This window comes from Gracilinanus agilis, chromosome 2 (assembly GCF_016433145.1).
Source record: "Gracilinanus agilis isolate LMUSP501 chromosome 2, AgileGrace, whole genome shotgun sequence".
Lineage (NCBI taxonomy): Eukaryota > Metazoa > Chordata > Mammalia > Didelphimorphia > Didelphidae > Gracilinanus > Gracilinanus agilis.
Window position 1 is genome coordinate 636792678 of NC_058131.1, and position 9583 is coordinate 636802260.

Genomic DNA, 9583 nt, shown 5'->3' on the forward strand with positions numbered 1-9583 from the left:
ACCCTTGTACTTCGGTGTATTGTCTCATAGGTGGAAGATTGGTAAGGGTGGGCAATGGGGGTCAAGTGACTTGCCCAGGGTCACACAGCTGGGAAGTGGCTGAGGCCGGGTTTTGAACCTAGGACCTCCTGTCTCCAGGCCTGGCTCTCACTCCACTGAGCTACCCAGCTGCCCCCTACACTCATTCTTAAAAAAATATTCACTACACCTTATGATCTACTCGCCATGATTTATAGCTAGCACACAATACATCTCTTCACCCTTTCACAGCTACTCTCGTAGAAAGCCATGTGGTTTCACTTCCTTACCTCCCATTCATTTTTACTGCCTTTAATCTATCTTCCAACCACACCACTTAACTGAAACTACAGTCCTCACTGTTTGAGAAGTCTTCCAAAGGATTTAAAATGTTAAAGCTTAAACTGCAGTAAGATTTTGGATCACTGTACACATGAATAAATATATTTAACAATCCTTTTCCTGTCCTACCTGACTTCTTTATAGCTTTTGTTTTGTTTAGCCACCTTTTCTTTTGGATATTTTCTCTTCCCCATTTTCGTTTCTTTTTTTTTACCTGATGTTTCCCCTATCTGTTTATCGTCTAACTACTCCTCAGTCACTTTGCAGAATCCAGATAGGTGTACCCCAGGGTTTTGTCTTTCTGATTTAAATTTTTCCAGTTTTTTTAGAATATTCTGGAGATCACCCTATAGCTATAGCCATAGAATAGCGGAGGCAGGATGCAGATCACATTTAAGAACTGGTCATAATACTCCTGGAAAACATGAATGAAGAAAAAATGATTGTAATAGCTAGAAGTAACAATAGAAATTGTCTAATCCAACTCCACTCCACCATTTTAAAGATCATAAAACAGATCCAGACAAGTGAAGTGGTCCGCTCAGTCATGTGGCCAGGGAGTTGCAAAACTCTTAGGTTTACTAACCTCAAGTCTGGTGTTTTTTTATACTTTCTTTTGTTCTTATAAAAACTCTATGATACCGGAAGGTAGCAGATTAACAAAGATATAGAATCAGACTGGGCTATCTTATCCTTTACTTGGAAAACCTCGAAAATAGGAATAAAGAGGCAAGGGCATAGTAAAAAAAAATGGAAATTATTGCTTCCTGACACAAATCATCTCTAGGCTGTCTGTAGGACTCTAAAACATCTGGATAAAAAGTAAAAATGTCAACAATCAGCAGATGCTTTGCCTACGTGGTTTTAAACATCTGGCTATGAGTCAGTAGAAAAGCGTTTAGTCTTTCGTGTCTAATCAGTCTCTCATACCTCACTGCATCCACAACTGCTCCAGATTCTGCCACCTAGAGCCATAGTATCTGGATTTGAGTCATGTTCCTCAACATGCATATTTCAAGAATTATTGACAAACAGGTATAAACTTGCTTGTTGCTAACAAGTAAAGAGTAAACAGATGAAGAAAATAACCAACTATTTCCCATCTTTATTGATTTTTAACCATGAAAAAAATATCTTTAAGCAAATTGGAAGTGTTAGATGATTATATTAATAATAACTTTCATCTGTAAGGGGCTTTGCTACTCATAAAGCTTTCAATTACATGATCTAATTTGGCACTGTAAAATCTATGTGAAGCAGAAGAAATATAACATACTTCATAGAGTCCTAGATCTGGCATGAGTGACATCTACTTTTAAAACCTGCCTCAGATTCATTCTCATTGTATGACCCTGGGCCAGTGCCTTAAACTCTCTTGATCTCAGTTTTCTCATCTCCAAAATAAGGATAATGATAGCACCTACCTTAATGGTGGAGTAGGGATTAAATGAGATCATACATGTAAAATACTTTGTTAAACCTTGAAAGGCTAAATAAATTGACTTATTTTGTAGTACAAATATAATTGTCATTTTGAAGATAAGAACACAGAGGCACATACTTAGAAAGTGTTTGGACCTGAATTGAAATCCAGACTCAGAATTTTAATATCTCTGTGACTCTGGGCAAGTCACTTAACCTCTATTTTCCCTGATCCTCTAGAGAAGGAGATGACAAAATTCTTCAGTATCTTTGCTGAGAAAACCTCAAAGATGGTATGGTCTATGGGTCATAAAGGACTGGACATGATCAAATGACTGAACAATAATGACAACAAATAGTGGGAACAGGGTAGAAAGCAAATCACCAAATCCAATTATGACTTAAGATTTCTAAGCTAATCTTAAATGAAAGTTTGCTGAACCTAGTTAGGATCTCAGGATCATCTCCAGGCTGGGATTCTTACATCTACCTCCCATCCCCAAGAGACAAGCTCTCCTTTTTATTCTTCCCATTCTGCCAACTTTCACTACAATTCTTTCATGTTGATTTTGGATTTGTCCACCTGGGTATACTGGATTAAGCTCTTTTGTCTTCCCCATAGTTCCATGCTCACTGCCAACCAATCAAGAAACTTCTTAGTCCTTGTTGACTTTGGGAAGTTCCTTGAAATCTATTTATCACCAATTGCCATCCTGTCTCCTACCTTGTACCATAAATTAAGGGAGTGAGGCAGAAAGGAAATGCAAACAGGGAAAGAAACTGCACTCATCACCACTAAAATTAGAATGATTCAACTTGATACACAGTTCACCCTTAAGGAACACAAAAGTCAATTCTTTTCATTACAAAGTTGTAACTGAAAGAAACTTTCTTCTCAGGCCCTTGCCGCCAAAGTAGTCTTGGCTAGGAGAAAAACCAATGCTTTGGTAAGAATAAGTAGAATTTTTCCTCCAAACCCTCTGCTGATAGATCCTCCATATAGACAAGTCTACTTCTAGATCTCTCCTGGTCAGACAGAATTCCTTACAGTGTTTCCTCTTTCTTGATCTTATTTTCCTTTCTCCTAAAATGAAGGCATCAGGCATTTTGTTCTGTACCACTTCTGTCTCAGCCACATCTGTCATAGGTCGTGATGGGCTATTTTGCAAAAATATCCTTTCCCAATCATTTTCATTCATTTTAAGGAAAATCCCTAAGATTTAAGTTCTTAGAAAAGTCCCTAAAATTCATGTCTATTTTGCTTATATTTGACCTTTCAGATCAATGCCTGGAAGGTTGGAGAGGATAAAATGACTACTTTATCTTGATTTTTTCCTATCCTTTCCTTGGATCCTATTAAGGAAATTTGAAATTAAATACAAAAGAAAACAAGAAACTCCAAAGAAGGCAGAGAATGTAATTAAAGAATTCAAAGGAACTTTACTATTACTATTTTTCCCTATATATGATGGTTAGGGAAAAATATCAGTGGGAGAGAACCAGAACTATTAGTGTTCTATGCCCAAATTAATACCTTGTCTTCTGTCTAATTAACTCCTTTGCTTATCTTCCTTTCTAAGAACTGTAATGAGACATTTTTTCTTTTTTAAAAGTAAATTTCTTTGACTCCTCTCTTTCCAGTTTCAATTTATTATTCATGATATAAGTGATATAAATAACTTTCCTTTTCTTATATGCACACTTTAGTTGCTGAAAGGAGCAGCAAAAGAACATTTCGCATGAAACAGATGGAAAATCAGCTAGAGGGAAAAGACAAATGGTTCTTAGAGAACCTGAGAGAAGAGCGGCTTCTCAGATAACAATTCTGGAGAAAAGACATAAAATTCTGATAGTACCAAAAGAAAAGCATTGCCTTTGGAGTAAAATGTACAGTTTAATTGTAAAGATGGCTTCAGTTTCCCAGTATTTAATTTACATATAACTGCTTTTAGAAATCTGGAGGTAATTGCTAAGGAATTCTGAATCATAGAATTATTTTTGGACTCTGGGCAGTATAGAACAGCGTGTATGAAGTACTGATGTTACAGCTGATAGAAATGTGAAATTTGAGGTTTTTAATTATTTAAAAACAGATATGGGTAATTCTACCTAAGGGGTTCCTAAATTGTGCCCCTAAGGTTCAGTTGAGAAGGCTATGAGAGAAGCTGCTTACAAAACAAAGAACACACAAACAGATAGGGTTTAGAAGATAAACTGAGAAAGGATGACAGAATTTAACAGAGCTGAGAACTGGACAACATCTGAGCATAGTTGAGAGCCATTAACTAGAGACAGGCAAACTTTGTATTTGATAAAAGGAGATACCAGATTGAAAGAAAGTTTTGATGATTTTGTCACTGCAAGCTGATTAGAGCTGCATGAAGAATTGGCTGGGGAGGGAAGGAAGGAGGGAGGAAGGAAGGAAGGAATGAACGGACCAAGGAACGAAGGAATGAAGGAATGAAGTGATCTATGCCATTCTTGTAGTCAATGGCTCTAACCTGCATTAATAGAAACAGTTCCCTATGCCAGTGAATTCATAAATCCAATCCCAATTTCCTATCCTCTGATTCTGTAGCTGTATAACTTGTTCTTGAATAATTTAAAGGGGTCGACTCCTTGCTTTCTTTCAACATCAGAAATATTCCCAAGATTTATAAATGTAATTTTTATGAAGTTATTTTTTTAAGGACAAGTTTTCTGATCCTTCCATGGAGAGAACAAATTACAGAACCTACTGCTTTATAAGGTAGGTTCTAAAATATTAGGATTCCTAAAAGAGAAAGGGAGCTTGGATTTTGCATATGACAAGAGTGTTTACTAGCTTTATCTGGGAGGGAAAGACCATAAAGGTGGGAATGACCAGATTCAATAAATACTTGGTGAATTATTGAAATGAATTGAAGTCAGTATTTGTAACAATTCTCTAAAAACACCTCTTTTAGTGAAGTTTCAAGAGGGGAGAGACTAGTCCTTTTCTATCATATTTGGGCCAGGGAGAGACTTTGTTGTATCTTTAGCCCCTGGCATAGTGTCACATAGTGAATCTTTAATATTTATTGAACTGAAATGCTTTCTTATATTTCTTTGTTCTAAACACATTCCCTCTAATTTTTCATATTTCAGATTGAACTGATTTTTTAGTTCATAAAGCATTTTCATGTTCACAAAATTTGCCATAATTGATCCATACCCTAAGAAAATCATCTTCATCTTGGTAACATGAATACCCACAATCATTTGGAACACACCCTTTGTACAAGAAGTGATAGTGATGCCCCACCAAGTTTCTTTACTTCCTTGTCTACTAAACTAACTCAAATCCAAAAATCTTCAGTCCTCTTTCCATGTGATTCCTTGAGAAGCAAATGATCTCACTGCCTGGCCGATTTGGGGGGATATTCCTACAGAATTCAGAATGACACCATTAAGATGCCATGGCATAAGGTACCAACTACTGTTTAGCTCCTTCAGCTCTTTGAGTTAAAAGAATAATTTGGAAACCTTGCTTTCTCCTTGCACCACCACCACCCCACATCTTCTTTCATTGGCCATAAAAATTTCAATTGTTTGAGTTAAACTCAGTGTGTCCTGTTCTAATATGAACCAAAACATAATCCAAAGTAGCACCGCTTTGGTACATCAGAAGGAGATTATGTTTTTATGTCATGAGAATATGGTTTTATGTTAATAGCTAGGGCTTTGAAATATATGAGAACCTGGCATAAGATGTGGAAAGGGACAGTTACAAAGGGCAAGAAAAGATTTTCCCCACAAAATAATTAGCCTCTGGCAAGATTCCTAGAAAATGGGGAGAAATTAAAATCTGACATATATATATGTCAGATTTTAATTCTATGAATTATATGTTTGTGAATCTCTCACATTATCTGTCATATAATGTGAGAGATTCACAAACATAATTCATAGAATTAGTCCAATAAATTATAGAATACATTAAAAAAGCATATACACAGATAGTCAATGCATATAATATAATAGATGAGAGGCTTACCTGGTGGACAGAGGGCAAGCCTCAGAGTAAAGAAAATCTTGGTTCAAGTTTTGTCTCTGGTACATACAATTAGTATGATTTAAATAAGTCACAGCCTTTCCAGTGTTCCAGGAGACTCTATAGGATTATAAATCATGAGGTGATGATTAGCATTGACATAGGAGAAGTAAGGGTCCAAAAAAAGAATTCTCTACACTGAGGAAATAACGGTTAAAGAGTCCCACTTTTCTATCTTTCTTCCATCCCTTCAAAAATAAGAGAAAGAAAGAAGAAAATCATATGTTGTTTTTCCAATAGGAGAAAGGACTAGAAAACTTTAGTCAAAGAGCCATAGAAAAGAAAGGTGAGTAACCTCTGGCTTCCTGTTTTCCCATCTCCAGAAAAATAAATCTCTACTGAAGAGGGCATTAAAAACTACTTCTGGGGGAAAAGGATCAGATAAATGCTCTACTCTTGATAAATAACCTAATAAAATCATCTTCATCTTTGTAACATGAATACCCACAATCAGTGGAACACTCCCTTCATACAGGAAGAGGTGGTGCCCCCCCCAAGTTCCTCCACCTCCTTTCCTCCAAAACCAACTCAAATTCATACATCTTAAATTCTCTTTTCATGTATAAGCACTTGGATTCTACCATTTCTTTTTCCTGGTCCATAGTATTAATGATGTCTGATATGAAGAAATCTGATTGCTTCTTGGAGACAAACACTCCTTGGAGTGGAAATTATAGTACATTGAAATGAGTACTAAACTTGGATATAGGAGATATCTGATTTCAAATCTTTTACATTTACTAGTAGTGGGACCATGGGCTAGTCATTTAATTTCTTTAGACCTCTGTTTCCTCTTTTACAAAATATGGTGAATAAAAGTAATTACTTCACATGATGATTGAAAAATCAAATTAGATATTATTTGTAAAATAATTTATAAATTCTAAAATTGCTATATCAATATGAGGCATTATTATTGTAATTAAGTAAGGATCTTTATGTGTTAATTATCCTTCTACCTCCCATGCACTGAATTACTTTAAAAAATACAAATCAAGTTATTCTCTTCACTAATACTTTCCTGACTTTCACAGCATTGACCACTAACTACCCAACCCATCCATTCTGAATCTGTAGCATTTTATTTACATCTCTCTTGTGCATATTCTTCCCATTCTCCTCCCCACACACACTCCCCACAGATTGCCATACCCATTAAAAAAGCTGGTCTTGTTCTCTTTGATAGCCTTTCTAGAGTTAAATTCCTCTAAGCAACATCATGCAATTGAGTTGAGACCAGATAACACAATATAGTAAATCACTGACAATGATGTATTTCACAATCCAGTGGAGCACTGCCATCACAGTTCTAGTCCAAACTTCAAAGAAATTTTCTCTTCTTGTTCCACCCTTGCCAATATTGAGATGCCGCTCTTACATGAGAGGAATACTTTTGCTCCAGTAATGAATTCCTACATGATATTTGTACAGTCCCTGATACAGAAGAACTCTTGGCTCCTTTAATGGAACCTCTCTTTTAGGGGTCAATGAGTATGTGTCCCCCAGAAATAGTCAGATCCTTTCATATCAGACATTATTAATATTATGGACCAGGAGAAAGAAATGAGAGAGACCAAATACTTATACATGAAAAGAGACCTTGAGATTTATGGATTTGAGTTGGTTTTGGAGGAAAGGAGGCAGAGGAACTTAATGGAGCATCAGAGTTTTATCCTGGGAAAAGTTATATCCAGAGATCCTTCATAGAAGTAACTATTGGCTTACTAGCTAAGTCTTCCACAAATCAGAGCTCCCAAAGCTGCAGGGTTCTTCTAACTACAAAAAAATATCTTATTCCAGGAAATAACTGAAAGACTTTGCATGACTTTTCTGGCCAAAGAAACTCTGATGAATAGAGATGTCAGGTTCACTGGCTACTTTAAATTGTGTAAGTATAACTAATTCATTGGCTCACAAAGATTTTACATGATTTTTTCTCATAGATCTAGGGCTAGTTGATTGCTTGGTCCATTCAATTAAAACAATAAATATAGTTTGAGAAGTGGGGAATTGCAAAGGATATCACACAGAATAAATGAAGTATGCCAGTCAGGCACAACTTGGTGAGGAAATAACCTCCTGTTGTTTGAGGACTACCAAGGATCTGGAACTTATCTTGGTCTGAGACAGCTTCCTAATTTCTAGGGACATGAGGTTGCTATACAGTCTTTGCTATTGCTAATACTGCTTCCTTCCTCTATTTCCCGTATGCTTCTTCTCCAACATCCAGGAGGCTCTGGCACAGAAAAGAAAATGTATATCTCAATGACTCCATTGCTTTAGCTAGGACCCCCTACAAATCACTTCCAGATATTTTCCACAATTTCAGTGGCAATTAGTGGAGCCCAGTCCATTCCATCTTCCAGGAGGCCTCTACTACTGCCACGCACTCTTGCTAACCTGAGTTAGTTTAAGGCAAAATAAAACTTTAATTCTCCCTTGACTCTTCAGAGAACTTTTATTTTTCTGAAGGTTAAGTTTGTATGGTTCCAGTTGGTATAGGTAAGAGATTCAAAGCTAAAATTCTTAAAAATAAATAAGTATGAAGCTGGACTCAATAATCATTTAATTCTACCACTTGCATTGGGAAAGTACAAAGATAAGGAAGCAAAATATAGGTGAAAAAATATTTTCAACTAAGATGAATTTCTTCTGTATTTTAGAGTAAGGAGAAGGGTTTTATTGGAAGCCCTCCTATACAAAATTTTTGCTATTTAAGTAAAGTTTAATTATTAATTTTTTAAATTAAGTTTCATTTTCTTGGGCTTGATAAACAAAATGTTGTGCTTTATGATTATTGAAAAAGTCACCTTTTGATAGATAAAATATCCTAGATATACATGAAGTGTGGCATACATAACTATCCTACAAGGTATGTAAAGATAACTACCTTCCTAAAACAGAAAATTTATCCTGAGCAAATTATGAAAATGAGGAATGTCTTGGTAGATTTATCTATATGTTGTCCTTTCCAGAACAATATCATAATAGGTTATGCCTATGTGTAGTTTGACACACACATCCAGAAAAAAAAACGATCCTTCACAACAATACTATAATTAGATAGTATGTATATCATTATTCCTATTTTACAAAAGAAGAAAAACTCAAAAGAGGGAAGTGATTTGCCCTTTCACAAACCTAGTAAAAATCAGAGCTCAATTCAAAATAAATTCTTTTGGCTTCAAATCCAACTCCTTTTCTACTTTGCTATGCTACCTACCTTGCATAATAAAAATTCAACTGTAGTCGTACAATGGTTCTGAGTGTCTTTTTAAAGAGTGGATAGACTTATTTCCCATGAAAAAGAGTTTTATTCTGAAGGAAGCTAGCTGACATATGAGGATCATAGGCCCATACCTAGATGGCATAAGCACCATGCCCAGTCCAGCTGGATTAAGCAGCTTAGACAAATACTTAGGAAACTGTCATCAATAGACATCTATCAAAGGCACTAACTACTTTTAGAGTTCCAGTAATATGGAGGGGTGAGAGTTACAAGGGTGTCTATCTCCAAAAGCAAATTAAAAATCACCCTCCCAAAGCAAACACGCAAATTTTCAAAGTATTTTTGTGAAAAACACACTCAAAGAAATGAACCAGTAAGAGTTCCAACACAATTTTAAATATGGGGAATTAAAGGAAGCCAGGGCAAAAAAAAAAAACAAACAAAAAAAACCAGTAGAAAAATATAACACATACCAACAATAACACCAGAAAAAGGTCAAT